At 28.8% G+C, this 15511-nt stretch overlaps 1 long non-coding RNA gene across 2 annotated transcripts in view; it reads right to left on the bottom strand.

The window, feature by feature from the left end:
- LOC136076986 (uncharacterized) overlaps nt 1-15046 on the bottom strand; it is a 45379-nt gene extending 30333 nt beyond the window's left edge. The window contains exon 1 of one of the 2 annotated variants that reach the window (XR_010636748.1): nt 14810-15046. This is a non-coding gene — a long non-coding RNA (uncharacterized LOC136076986). Of the gene's footprint in view, nt 1-11845; nt 13853-14809 lie in introns of those variants that run through there. The other variant, XR_010636747.1, reaches the window with a different exon arrangement.
- Between the last annotated feature and the right edge of the window lie 465 nt (nt 15047-15511).

Genomic DNA, 15511 nt, shown 5'->3' on the forward strand with positions numbered 1-15511 from the left:
AAGGGGGGCGTTTATGAATTTTTGGAAAATTTTCCCACCCACCTTAAGCTTATTAAGACTTATTATCTCCCACCTTAAGCTTATTAAGGCTTATTATCTCCCCTCCGTTTATTAATTTTACTTATAAACAAAAACTTTATCTCAAATTTTATAAACAAAAACTTTATCTCAAAATAAAACAAATAAAAAATTCTGTGAAAATGGGCCAAATAAATTTGCTAATAATTATTTCAGTCACCTATAAAATCAAAAACCACGTCGCAGGGGGCTGTGGGTTGGAACGGGAAGGAACCGCTCGTGGATTGGCCCAGATTTGCTCGCGAGAGCAGTTCGGCAGGCGATTGACAATCGACTTAGAATAATTTTTGATGCGGCCGTTGCGCAGTAATTAGAGCGCATACTTCATAAGCAGGAGATCCAGGCTCGAAACGAGCTCTAGACATATTTTTGCGTCGTGGTAAGGAAGGAGGCGTGAACTTCCTGGTAAAATGCACTTCCGCGGTGCTCTGTGACAAGACCGTTAGGACTTCTTGGGGCACCTAAAAAAAAAAAAAAAAAAGACTAAAAAAAACCTTCAAAAAGGCTTTAAAATTGAAAAAGGCTTAAAAAATTGTAAACCACGATTTGTTAAAAATGAGTTTTTAGTTTATTTCTCAGCAAATTATAAAACTTAAACCAGCATACTAAATCCTATTGAAACTATGATAAAACAGTTGTTAGAAAATACACATTTGACCGCAAGCCACACTAGAATTATATAGTTTTATGTATGTTTTGTAAAACTTAAATTTTTTACAAAAAAAAATTACATTGTAACATGAAAAATCCCCCCTCCCCCCGTAAATTAGATTTATACTAAAAATTACACCCACCCTTTTATTCTTCTCTCCCCCTTGTATTAAGGATTTAAGAGTACATTGTAACATGAAAAAGTTCCCATCCCCCCTCCTTTTTAAATACCCCCTCCCCCATTTTATTAGATTTGGAATGTAATTAATACTTCCCCTTTTATTTCCCCCGTCTCTCGTCTTATATTATCGACTCGAGAGTAAACTTTGATACAAAAGGTTTTTAAAAAATGGCGAATATTAGCGTTTTAAGTAGCCAAGGTTTTAATTTAATGATTTTTTAATTCTAATTTGTACTATTCTTACTTTCTTTCGTTTATTTATGAAACTTTTATTTGAAGAGAACTTGTATATGTTCAAAATACATCAGATTTTGTGCTAGACTTGTTAAAACTACGTGGTTTAGACCCAACATCACGCCTTTTAAGAATTTGATTGGATGGCGGTAGTTCATTTTTTAAAGCGATTATCAATATCTTTGATTGTCATAAGAATAATGATGGTTCAGATGAGTTTTAGAATAGTGGTGTACAACGATCGCAATTTCTAGCTATTGTTGAAAATATTCCTGAATCTAATTATAATTTAAGGCAAATTATAGAAAAGCTGAATTTACAATGTGTCAGTTTTTATGTTGCTTTTAACTTAAAATGTGGAAATGCGTTATTTGGCTTATCTGGGCACTCTGGGAAAAAAGCTTGTTTATGGCGTGAGGATATATCCACATTAGATTTAGGGACAAAACGAACTCTTGGCAGGATTGATTATTGGTATAAAAATTATTCAGAAAATAAATCAGTAAAAGCATCCATGAAAGACTTCATGAACTGCATTAATCCTCAAATTTTGTATATTGATCTAGATCCAGATATTTATTGAGCAACCTGAACTTCATTTGTTAATTAGCTTTGTTTCACTGCTCGGAAATTTTTTGACCAGGATTTGACTATTGGCTGAAGTCATAAAATGTCATTCAGATAGGCTGTCAAGGTAGAGACTGAGATGGAAACAATTCAAACAAATTGTTAAAAAACTTATTATTAAAATTTTCATAAACAAAAATTTTAGAAACCTTTAAATGTTTGATTCCGATAGTTCAGTGTTTAAAAGATTTTCATTATGTAAAAAAAACATTTGTTTTTCTAGCAAGTTACAACCTAACTTCAAACAAGCAATAAAAAAATTAAAGAGTGCATTTCTTTCTGCACAATTAAATTTGAATTAAAAAATTATTACAACATGGAAAATTCACATTCTACAACCATATGTGGAACACCATAATCAAGTATTAGAAAACTTTGCTGAACAATGTGGAGAAAGTGTTCATGCAAAGTTTAAACCAACACGGACAACGTTTAAGAGACAAAAAGAGCATCCAGATCATGGCGACAGGCTACTATCAGCAGTGGTGGATTTTGGAGCATAAAGAATTTTTTGCATATGTGTGTGTGTGCGCGTATATGTATTTATGACATTTATAGATAGCAAACACATAATGTATATTTTATATCTCTACATATCATGTATGCACATTTATTAACATAATAGATACATAAAAAAATGTAGATGTATCTGCATGTATACTTATATATCTGTGGTTTGGTAAACGAAACAGAGATACTTTTAGTAAAAGAGACTTTTTGATTTTCGCTTCTTTTGTCAAGCCACAGATATAAGTGTGTGTGTGTATACATATATACATGTACATTATATATAAACATTTAAGTATATACTTTTGTACACACATAGAAATGTGTGCATATTCATGTCTGTGTGTACATTTATTTATGTATCTAAATAGATGTTTACAAACTTATATATTATCCATTAGTGTATATATGTAGTGTTATAGATGTGCTTTTACAGATATTTATAACTATGCTGTTGTAGATGTTATTTATGTATGAAGTTAAATAAAAATATTTATGCTTATTTTTTTCATAGTACAATTTTCCCATTATATAATCTAAACAATTTGATTTAACAGATTAACTACAATACAAAATTTAATACTATTAATAAAAAAAAAAACCTTCTAATTTTAAAAATGGGCCAAAGATCCTCTTAGGTTTACCCTTTTTTTCCCATTTTTGACCTTTAGTACTCTGTCCAGTGTTTAAAAACTTGCTTTTCGAAACAAAATAATTTTATGTCCAAAAGGTTTTATATGAGTGCCACGACACAATTCCTGGTGGTCTCCTTGGTTCACAGTGAAGCGCGTAATCAAATTCCTGGGAACTGCCAAGCTATAAACAAATTACATAGCTAAAACGAAACATACTAATTTAAAAAAAAGGCAATAAAGTTTAGAATTTGTTGTGTTAGTTACGAGAGCTTTTATGACGCCTGGGGCTTAGCAGCAATTAGGCGCCCCTATAAGTATGCATACTTTTTAACCAAAACTATGTACATTGACACAAGTTAATGGCTCAGTTTTTATTCCATATACCTTTACTTTACATCCATATTTTCACGAGCCGGATCTGGACTAAATAACACTTATGCAACACATTTAACATTCACTGATTACCATTATCAAACCGATTCTTTGAAGAAGAAAAAAAAAGAAACACTTTTTCTTGCCTTTTTACTAGCAAAAATTAATATTATTATGTCATCTTACGCCAGAGTTGTATTCAATTCATTTTTCAACATGTATGTCCAATTGTCGATTGATTTACACCGAATTTAATACCTATTTTTCTGTGACTGACCCCTTTTCGATTGTTGACAAGTCTCGTTAATTCGGCTTTCTTTTCTCTAGTCTAGGATGTCGGACGACCAGGGTGCTTTCTATCAGAAAACGATTGAACAGTTTCAAGTCTTTTTAGGTTATCATATATTGTACTTCGAGCAAATCCTTCCTTTTCAAAATGATTTACGATTTTTTTTTTTTATCTTAGCTTTATTTACAAAAAACATTTTTAGTCGCTTTCGAAAAGATTCTCGTTCAGCTGCATTTAACCTCATTTTAAATAATTGTGTTTCAAATAATAAATCTTATATTTAATAGAACGTTTATGCCTACGCATAAAACCACAAAAACTAATTATTATGCTCAAATAATGAAATAAGATTTGTCCGATAACTTCCGCATCACCCGTTATAGCGCGTTGTTGGACACGTTTGAGTAAAGCAATTTTTAAGATGACCAGGCACGCACACAAATCTCTAGATGCAGTACTTAATGTACAGTTGATACAGCTTTTTTCGAAAGCTGCAGAGTTTCGACATCGAAATGACTTCTTAAGACGAAAAAGTCTGGCAGCTAGGATTAGAAATTGAATTTCAAACCCTAGCTGCTGCTTCTTCTTTTACTTTGATTTTGTGGTTGTCGGATATTAGTACTCTAAGGTCTTGCTTAATGCATGCTGGAACAAGATTGCGTCCATTAACATGAATGTCAGCTATAGTATTTTTGATTATTATTTGCAATAATCAACTTGCATTAATTTGCACTTGAGGTTAAAGTTTCACACCTTGTTGTCAAATAGCTAGCTAACCAATGATCCAGTTTAATAGCTGGATATATATAATTCATTTCTATAGGTATGAATCCTATGAAGAAGTCATTGTGTGACACTTTGTTGAATTTTGAGAGTTAGATATTAGGTTGTGCACAGTCTTTCATAATCCTATCTATGGTAGTTCTTTCCGTCACCTTACATAATATAGGCGCGAGACACACGCTTGTAATTATAAGACTTGACTTTTTATTTTCAGAGTTTTATGCGTTGAGATTTTAAAATTCTTTAAGTAGTCTTTAAAACTAAGCAAACAAAGTTAATTAATTTTTTTTATTTTGCGATTTAAAATTTTCTTTTAGAATAATCATTGAAGTATTTATAGATTTTTTTTTTGAAATACCCTGATAAAGCTTATCTTTGATTGTAAAATATTGCCCTTCCCTCTCGGCGGCCCTGTGCCTCCAAGTAGGGCGTGTTTAACACGTCAAAAAAATGAGTCAAAACAAATCAATTTATCAAATATTAATTACTTTGTGAAATCAGAAATAACCTACATAGGTATTTTGAGCGGACTGCAGTAGTTTTGCTCATTGGTTACTTCGTGGACCATTAGTGGCAGCCGCCAAAAGTGGCTAGCCAATGGTTAGCCACTATTAAAATGTCGGAAAATTATCGGCTTGATATTTATAGCGACTGCCACTAATGGTCCACTAAGTAACCGATGAGCAAAATTCCAATGAACCGCTAAAAAATGTCTATTTAGGTCCACTACAAATCCACTAAAACAATGTTTGCTGGGGAGCATCGAAAAATAATAATTTTTAAAAACTGCCTTATCTGATTTCTAAATGTATTCTTTATGATAAAAAAAAACTACCCAGCAAACATTGTTCCAGTGGATTTACAGTGGACCTATATAGGCATTTTTTTAGTAGTTCATTAAAGTTCTGCTCATCGGTTGCTTAGTGTTAGTCACTGTTAAAAGTGGCTAGTCTTAAGCAAGCCGCTTTGGCGGCTGCCACTAATGGTCCGCGAAAAAACCGATGAGCAAATCTACAGTGGTCCGCTCAAAATGCCTACATAGGTTCACTAAAATTTCGATATAGAATGTTTGCTGGGATTAGGAAAATGATATAGATTAAAAGTTTTGTTTAACAAAAAAATTTTACTCTTGAAAATTTAAAAGGTTCCTAATATATATGTAAAAAAAGTTCTTTAAAAGTAGGTCATCCTGGTAGGGGAAAGTCGGGTAGCCCCGGACTGCGGGTACTCCATACACTTAATGTACAGCTTAAACTGTGGAAGCTATGTAAATTTAAATACTATAAAAACATTATTGGAGTGAACATATGGCATATGCAAAATATCATAAAATGCCGAAGCGATTGGCTGGGAGTCCAAGATTTTATCTCCCACCATCCGAAAAGCGAACTATTATCATATTTAATTCACATAATATTATACCTAATTTTTATGTAAACTAATAACTTTTTATTGATTAAAGAAAAAAATTTGTTCAACATTTTAATTCAATGGTTTTAAAACTAGTATTTGTGAACGAGGTATGATCGGGTGGAATCGGACATATGTTTGGAGGGTGGTTCCAGACAACTTCATCCGTTTACATATTAAAAATGAGCATTTATTTTTATATAAGTATTAATACATTTAATATAATACACAAACCTATAAAAGTAATTCATTTTATAAAAAGACCTTAGATTTGAAAAAAGTGTTTTTAAAGTGTTTATTTTCATTAGTAAAAAGTTGTCATTTTCATTCCCATTCCTTATATATCAGAAGCAATTTTTAAAGGCGATTTTTTTAAAATGTGTTGAGAACAGTCCAATGCCAAATAATTATATATTATAATTGTGTCACACTGATTTAAAAAAGGTAAAATTATATTTATGTCATAAAATCTATTTTTTCCTGGGTGTAACCGAGAAAAAATAGATTGTCCGGGGTTACCCTACTTTCCCCTACTCAAAAAAAGCGAAATTATGTAAAAGTTTTAAAAATAATACTTGTTTTATAAAAAAAATATTAAAGAATGTTAAAGAAAAAATATTAAAAAATATTGAAGATTAATTAAAAAGTAAAATAAATATTAAAGAATTACATCCTCAAAAACTTGCACTTTATTTTATTTTTAGTTTAAAACTGCAAGTTTGTAAAATATAAGTTCTTATACGAAAAAATTATCGTTTTTGAAATTTTTATAAAATTTTGGTTTTTTTGAGCACCACCCAGTAAACATTGTTTTAGTGGATTTGCAGTGGACTTATATAGGCATTTTTTGAGCGGTTTATTGGAGTTTTGCTCATCGATTCCTTAGTGGACTATTAGTGGCAGCCACTATCAATGGCCACCCAGCAAATATTGTTTTAGTAGATTTGCAGTAGACCTATAGAGGCATTTTTGAGCGGTTTATTAGAGATTTGCCTATTGGTTAATTAGGGGATCATTAGAGGCAGCCGCTATAAATAGCAAGCCGATAACTTGTTGTTATATACCTGATGTTTATAGTGGTTAGTAATCGGCTAGCCAATCTTGGTGGCTGCCACTAATGGTCCACTAAGTAACCGATAAGCAAAACTAAAATTGATTGCTCAAAATATCTACCCAGCAAACTTTGTTTTAGTGGATTTGCAGTGGGCCTATATATGCATTTTTTAGCGGTTCATTGGAGTTTTGCTCATCGGTTACTTAGTGGACGATTAGTGGCGGCGGTTATAAATGGCAAGTCGATAATTTTCTAACATTTTAATGGTGACTAGTTATCAGCTAGCCACTTTTGGCGCCTGCCACTAATGGTTCACTGAGTAACTAATAAGCAAAACTACAGTGGTCCGCTAATGTGTCCAAAATGTCTATATAGGTTCACTGAAATTTCGCTATAGCATGTTTGCTGGGTATATTAGTTCAACTGAAATTCTGTAATACAATAAATGCTAAGTATTTTAAAAGAAAATAATTTTATTTACTCCAAGCAGTTTGGTTTTCAAAAAAATGCATAAACCCAACATGTATAATATCAGTTACTTTTCCGTTTGTAAAGGGTAACAAAAAATTAGGAAAAAAAAATTAAGTTGCCTCATCCTCTGTAATATATAATAAAAAAATTTATAATAATATAGAATAAAATTTATAAAGTATAAATCGACCCCCATCATATAAAATCTTCTCATTTGCCCTGCGCTGGTGTTTTTGTGACATGATAATAAATTCCTAACATAAAGTTTTTACTTTTTTAGTAAAAAAATGCGGAAAAAATACGGAAGTTGAGAAAATGAAAATGAAGTTTACGAGTAAACATAGAGTTTTGTTTATAAACTCAGCACCTGTGTTGTCATTTATAAAAGATCTCTAGGTGAAGGACTATATCTATCACCTAGTTGAAAAATAAAAAACACTTTTATAAAACGGAGAAATTACATTAGGTGTTTTTATAAATCTCTCTAAGGCTTTTGATCCAGTAGTACACAAAGTATTATTTTCAAAACTCAACATGTATGGCGTCAGTAGAAAATCAAACAAGTGGATAAAAATCTATTTAGATAAACATGAAGACAATAAACTCTCTAATCCGTCATTAATAAAACGGGATGCCTAATCTATGTAAAAGAACTAAGCATGGCATCAAAAAGAATTTCAACTATGATGTTTGCTAACGATTGCAACTTTTTTATCTCCGGAAAAATTATAAACGAACTGTGTGTAAAAATGAATCAAAGTTAGAAAAAATTTCTAAATGTTTAGGGTAACAATATTATTAAAAAAACTGCTACTCAAATAAATCTACTATAACTTTTTTATAATTATGACAGTTAAAGTTGATTTATTTGAGTAGTGGTTTTTTTTAATAAATAATGTGAATGGTATATTATTCCGATACTTATGGATATTTAAAGTGATGGAATAATATACCAGTCACGTTATTTATTTAAAAAAAACACTACTCAAATAAATTTACTATAACTTTGTTCAAAGTCATCTAAACTACGGTTATATAGCATGGGGTAATACTTATAAAATTAAACTAGCACCTCTCTATTGTAAACAGAAGCAAGCTATTCGTGTGATTAATTTTAAAAATAAAAAAGAACATTCAAAACCTCTTTTTGAATAAATTTGTTTACTAATATTGTTTGAACTAAATGTATATAATATTCTCAGTCTAATGTACGTAAGATATTATACTTATAATATCAAAATGCAAAAAAAAAAAAAAAAAAAAGCCAGTGTATAAATATCTATCGCGCATAAGTAGTACCCTGTTAGAGCCTTCATGCCAATAATAATTAATAAATAAGCCTTCAAAAATAAGCTTGACCAATTTAAAATTACTTATCGTGCACCTCATATCTGGAATAAGTTTCTATTACTTAATCTATTATTGTAATTGATTTTTAAAACTTAAATCACTTTAAAAAAAGCTATTGGAAAGAGTATTTCAAAGTATAAAAATTTAGCGACTGATTTTTTCTAAACTTGTTTACTGCTTGCTCAATTATAGTTTTTTTTTTTTTAATATAGGGAAGACTGGGGAGACTGGGGAGACTTAAGATAGTTTTAACTTTATTTGAGCTTATTTAATAACTAATGCACTTTTTTTTAAAGTAACATAATTTTTTTTCAAACTACAATGATTAAGATATATTTTAACATTTTAACTTTCTCTATATTTCTTGGTTTTCAATGTTTAAAAGGTAATTTAAAAATGCTAGTCAAGTGTCCGAAATCACCCCCCGTTATGTATAGGGGAGATAATGGACATCAAATAAATAAATACGTGATTTCAACAATGGTAGTTTATTTCTCATTTAGAAATTATTCAATTGGCATTCATTCAAATTGCATTTAAAATATATTATGTCCTTAAAACGATACATTATGGCACATCAAAACTATCAGCTTTGCTGTCATTAAATCCATCGTCATCAAGGTTATATGTACTCAGGTTATATGTATTGTAGTTAAAATTTGTAGGTCTATTGATTCATCTGACGATGATTGTTAAAGGATTGCTTTTCATTAGGTTTTTCCCTGTAGAATCTTTTTCTTGATTGCTTTTTTGTAAGCTTCTTCGCCATTGTTGGTTTTTTTGCAGCTGCAAGTGCCCTTTTTCCGGGGTATCTGTGGCTATTATAAATCTACCTTTACATCGTCCTCAATTAGTAGTGTTTTATTTCCGTGGAGCAGCTTTAGGGTACAGATAAATTTGTTGTGGGGTAGCATGTGAATCAATAAAGATGCGGCTTTTATATACATTCACTCGAGAATTCCTTCGTACGGAATTAAGGGTGTTGATTATGCAAGTAGAAATTTACAAAACTTTATTAATTGTCCATAGGGAATTGTTATTTATTAATCATTACAAAAGCATTGAGCAATTTGATTTTGGACAATGTCCAAAATCCCAAAGTCTTCCCGTAAGAGATGTATTGAAAAAAATCAAGGGAATCATTACAAACTCATTTATAGATCACAAATTTCCAAACGTCCACAGGTAACCGTTTGTTCTAAAAAAAATGCAACAACTCTGACAGAGTTCATAACTGAGATCTGAATGATTCACATGGAATTGAAAATTTTGCATTAAAGAACTAAAAAATCATTTTTTCACTCTAAAATGTGTTTTTCAGCGGAAAACTGTCGCCAAACTATTTTAAAGTTAAGAGCATATAAATATATATATATATATATATATATATATATATATATATATATATATATATATATATATATATATATATATATATATATATATATATATATATATATATATATATATATATATATATATATATATATATTAATATATTGGTTATTTCAAAAAATCTGTTCTTTTAAACATTTTTTTTAGTTACTTCTATTTAATTCAAGTTCATGATAGTCTCAAAAACAAACACACTCACATGTATGTGTATATCGCTTGTGATGTACTGGATCATGATGACAAACTTTATATTATTTTAGTTTATATTAGAATATACTAGCAATAATTAAAAATAAATAATTAAAAAAGTTGAATCTAAAATTAGAAATTTAGGTTAAATCATGTCAAAAGTTGTATTGAAAGAATTAAAAGGTTTTGATAAGCTTTTGGTTTAAATTGTGCAATGCTCTATTGGGTTTGTCTTCACACTCTGGTAAATATGCATGGTTTTACTGTATAGAATAATGCACTGATGACATCTGAAAACCATAGAACATTTAGAAATCTTGGTTATAGTTCTCCAAAATATAATAATGAAGAATGTCCAACAAAAGAAGTTTTCATATTATACCAATCTAGTTAATAACAATATTTGGATGAAAATTTGGATGCATCTATCAAATGTGATATAGCTTCACCAGAATTGCACTCAATAATAAAGGTAATGGGAGTTTTAGGAAAGTTGATGCTATATATCTACAGTTCCAAATTAAAAATATAATTATTGTTGTATAATGTAAATTTGAGGTTACCATGGAACTTAATGGGATGGAAACAAAAACAAAAACAAAAATACTCATTATAATAGAATGATTTGAACAAATGTACACTGGGCCAGGTGGTGGACAAAAGTAAAAAAAAATATTTTCAAAAATTAAAATATTATATACCATTTTATAGCTTAAGTATTCATCTTTTATAAAACGTATATATTTTTGTGTAATTATTATGACGTATGCTTCGTGACGTATGCTTCTAAGCTGTAGAATAAAAAGCTTTATTTAAAAAAAAAAAAAGTTTTCCAAAATTTTTTTTTTTAATTTGAAAATATTTTTTTTGTTACTAACAATAGTGGAATAGATGTTAGTTTTAAAACCTTTTATTGCATAATTTAGTAAAATCAAGTATTGTCTTTCAAACGAGCTATTACAACACTATTTAGCACGAAAATTATGTCAAATAAAATGATTTGCAATGGCGGCGTGTTTGAAGTTTTTTTTCCGTTAAACTTTTACTTATATAGTCGAATACCTTTACGGTCCAAAGCGATCCAATAATTTGAGACTTGAAATACATAATTCAATATGTATATTATCAATATAAATTTGGTTTGCATTTCGCGGATGTCCGCCTGGTCTCTAATAATGATTTTTAAAAGTTAAATGATGTATCCAATTTTATGTGGCGAAAACATTATAAGTGTTTTATTCTAAATGGTTATGCAAAAATTGGGTCTCAGCAAGACTAGGTTAGTGTTCCAAAATTGTTTTATTATAAATACATCTTAAGATACCTATTTATAAGATTTTGTAAATGAAACTCATATTTTTTTACAGTTAAAGCATGAAGAATATTGATATTTGTTCATAGAAAATACAAGAAAACTTGGACTTAGCCAATCCTAATATATTGGATACAGTTGTAAATGGCATAAGCTTAACTTAACAAATAATAACCTGTATAATTTCATAAAACATATATATATGCAGAAACTCTAAAATTCGTTTGGAAGAGAATAACAAACAATGACTACAAAATGAACTAAAATCAGTTCAATTTATAATTGATAATAAGAAAATTCTACTTACTGATTCCATTGATAAAGAAAACTCTGTCTTATACAACTGGAGTATCTGGCAGGCCCCAGGTGAACTTTGATACTTTAAGTAGTAAAACAAAGAAAAGAAGATTGACGCCATTAGTTGCATCATATTCATCTTAAGAACTATTGTTTGCATCAGGTTGTAGTTTGCACCAAGATGGTCAAGAAAAAGAAGTTAAAGCTGTTTTAAAATTATCAGAATATGTTAGTTTTGGTGCGAAAAATAATTTTAAATCAAAATTTTTATATTATTATATACACAAAAAGGTTTAAGCTTTGGGTATCTTTTTATATGGATTATGTATAGTTTCATGAAATTTAAAACAGAGCCATGGAACTGCATAAAAATACTTAAAATTAGTAATTGGGAATGTATTAAAATTTTTAAATGCATTAAATAATTTTTAACTGCCACATTAATATTAGTCTAGTTTATAACATTAATGGTTTTAGAAAAATTACTTAAGCTAGTAACTATGTAAAATGAACCTTTGTCAGACATTTCAGGTGTCACTTTCAACCCAAGAAAAAAATCCATAGTACCACTACATTTTTAGCATAAAAATACTCTTATGAGGTAATTATGGGAGTAATCCAATAAAGTTAGGGGAAGGGCACCTATGATGGCATATTTAACTTTGAAGCTTCATTATTTAGTATCTTGAAGACCAATAATAAAAGTTTTGACATGGATATATTCCTTGCTACATGTAGAACAATAATAACCCTGAAGTTTTCATCAATCTTGTTTTTTTATAGTTTTTTCCTATTTAAAAAAAAAAAAGCACAAGTACGCCATCATAGGCAACCACTGCTCCTATGATGGCATAGGGGAGGATGGGGCTGGTTAGGATCAAGGGTAAATTGATGATTTCATTTAACCTTAGAGTCTTCACTCAAAAAATCTAGAAATTACTCGGAACCATCCTAATTTACCATTTTATGCTATACAACAGCATTATAAAGTTTCGCACATGCGCATAGGATAAATTAAGTTTTATGTATTTTTTGGACCAAAAAAAAACTTTTGGAGCATCGTTTTCTTTTTATTTACTTAAAAATAAGTTTTTCTTATAAAAAAGGTTTTCCCAACTCTTCAATATTGCAACACACCCGACTCGTCAGTATGACATCATGGGAAGAAGTCATCATTTTCATTAAAACAAGCTGTGTCTGTCTTGTTCAAAAAATAAAATTAAAGTAAGTATTCCACTAAATGCTCAAAACTTAAATATAAAATGCATGAAAATTCCCTTTCTGCACAGTTAACAATAAAATCACAATCTTAAATATATGAAGGGAATGAAACTACAACAGCACATCCCGAAATCGATTTTTGTTGATTATAAAAACTATATTTGTGCTTTAGGGACGTATTTTCACTAAAACTAAATGTAAAGTCAGTATAGTTATGTAGGTCTAATCACCAAAACCAATTTTTATGGAAATATGACCGGTATGCCATCATAGGCGATATCCCATTATAGGCGCCTTTCCCCTATTATTTTTTCCAGTTTTATTTTTTCCATTTATATTTGGTAAGGTTAATAAAATATGTTGTTGTTAAGAAATTTAGATATCCATAGCAACCCAAAATTAAAACTAATGTCACTATGAAAAACCGCAATCCTAAAATTAGTAAACAGTAAAAAAATGGTTCTTAAATCTTTTTCATATGACGAAATATTAGTTTTGTCCAGTAAAAAAGAGTTCTGGTCTACTGTGAAATGTCACAAAAATATTTATAGTATTTCGATGATATTATCTAATTTTTTAATAGGCAAAAAATGTTGCTTTCGAACAGATTTGAACCCAGAATATACAGCTACTACCAATAAATTTACTGAAATTTAAATCTATACAAAATGACGCAATGATGCATTCAATCCATGGTGCAAAAGCAGAAAGATGTGCACCATCTTAAATAACATTAATGTTCATTAATAGATTTCATATTTTATCATAATTTTTTTTAAAGATTAGATTAAAATTCAAAAATTTAAAAAGTTTTGTTTTGATTTTTTTCACACTTAACTCGGAGTTTCAGTTTTATATATAAGTGAGTTTCAGTTTTATATATAAGTGAGTTTCAGTTTTATGTTTAATAAGTGAATTTTTAGTTTTATATATAAGTGAGTTTCAATTTTATATATAATAAGTGAGTTTCAGTTTTATATATAATAAGTGAGTTTCAGTTTTATATATAATAAGTGAGTTTCAGTTTTATATATAAGTGTTTTCAATTAATATACATTAGTAAACTTATATACAATGAACCATCTTATTACTTGCTACCTAATAATACAATTAATAAAACTAATAATAATAATAATAATAGTAATAACAATAATAACAATAACAATAATAATAACAATAACAATAATAACAATAACAATAATAACAATAACAATAATAACAATAACAATAACAACAATAACAATAATAGCAATAATAGCAATAACAATAATAATAATAACAATAATAATAACTTGACACATAATAAAAACTTAAACCAAATCATCAATTTGTATTAAAAAAGAAACTAAAAAATAAATTATTTTTACTTACTATTCTTTTACTTTTAATAAAATGTTTAAGTAATCTATAACAGTATTTCTAAATTAAAACAAGATGACTCTTGTGAAGACCTTGTTAGATATTTCTTGTCAAGTTCGCTAGAAACTTATATTAGGAGAGTATCCATATTTGTTTATATTTTGTATATATTGTTCAGTTTATTAAACCGAACAATATATACAAATATATTTTTACTTTAAACCAATTTTTTTTTTATATACAAAACCTAAAAGATTTTTTATAAATTTGTAAATTAAACTTTATTTTAATAACTTTATTTTAAAAAATTATTTAGTTTTTTAAGTTAGATTTCTGCATAAAACAAAGGTTGGTTTAAATTAAAAGCATAAGTGTCTCAAATTTAAAAACTAACCTTCAGAAAATGTTTGATGCTCGAAACAAGCAACTGCTGCATGTTTTTAATGTATGAATTTTGTTAAAAAGTTTACTCAATATAATCTGGTATTAACCGTATGAACAAAAATTTCCAAATATTGAAATAATTCAAAGCAAGATACACCGCAAAAAAAAACAAACATGTTCAACTATATTACAAGGAAGGAGGGTCACAATTCTTTATGAATATTAACCTAATCTTATTGGAATCCTAATTAGTTTTTTTAGAAAAGTTCAAAAGACGATTTAGTTTTTGCTGTTTTTTTGTGATTGGCCTTCAATTTATAAAATTCTATGCACTTAAATTTTTAAAATTTGAAGGTATTAAAAAACTAAAAACCTTTGCGGCGGTCTCTCTGCGTGCAAAGTTACACAGCTTTATGTTATAAAATTTATGCAATTTAAATTTGATTGGATAAATTTCAATTTAAAAGAATAGTTGCGCTTTAACAAATATAAGTTTTATCAAGAGTAAAATTTTGCTTTTGTTTTACTCCGCCTCTTTTATTATTGTAAAGTAAATTTATTTACCAATTTATATTAAAAAAATGCAATAAGAAGTAACAATAAATTAGTTTAAAACTAAATTAAACAAACACCTTTAGAAAGTTTCCCAGGAGCCTGATAAATTTTATCATGCAAATTTGCTTTTACTCAGGAATTTTCACGCACCTGTCTT

Source organism: Hydra vulgaris, chromosome 02 (assembly GCF_038396675.1).
Source record: "Hydra vulgaris chromosome 02, alternate assembly HydraT2T_AEP".
Taxonomy (NCBI): Eukaryota; Metazoa; Cnidaria; class Hydrozoa; order Anthoathecata; family Hydridae; genus Hydra; species Hydra vulgaris.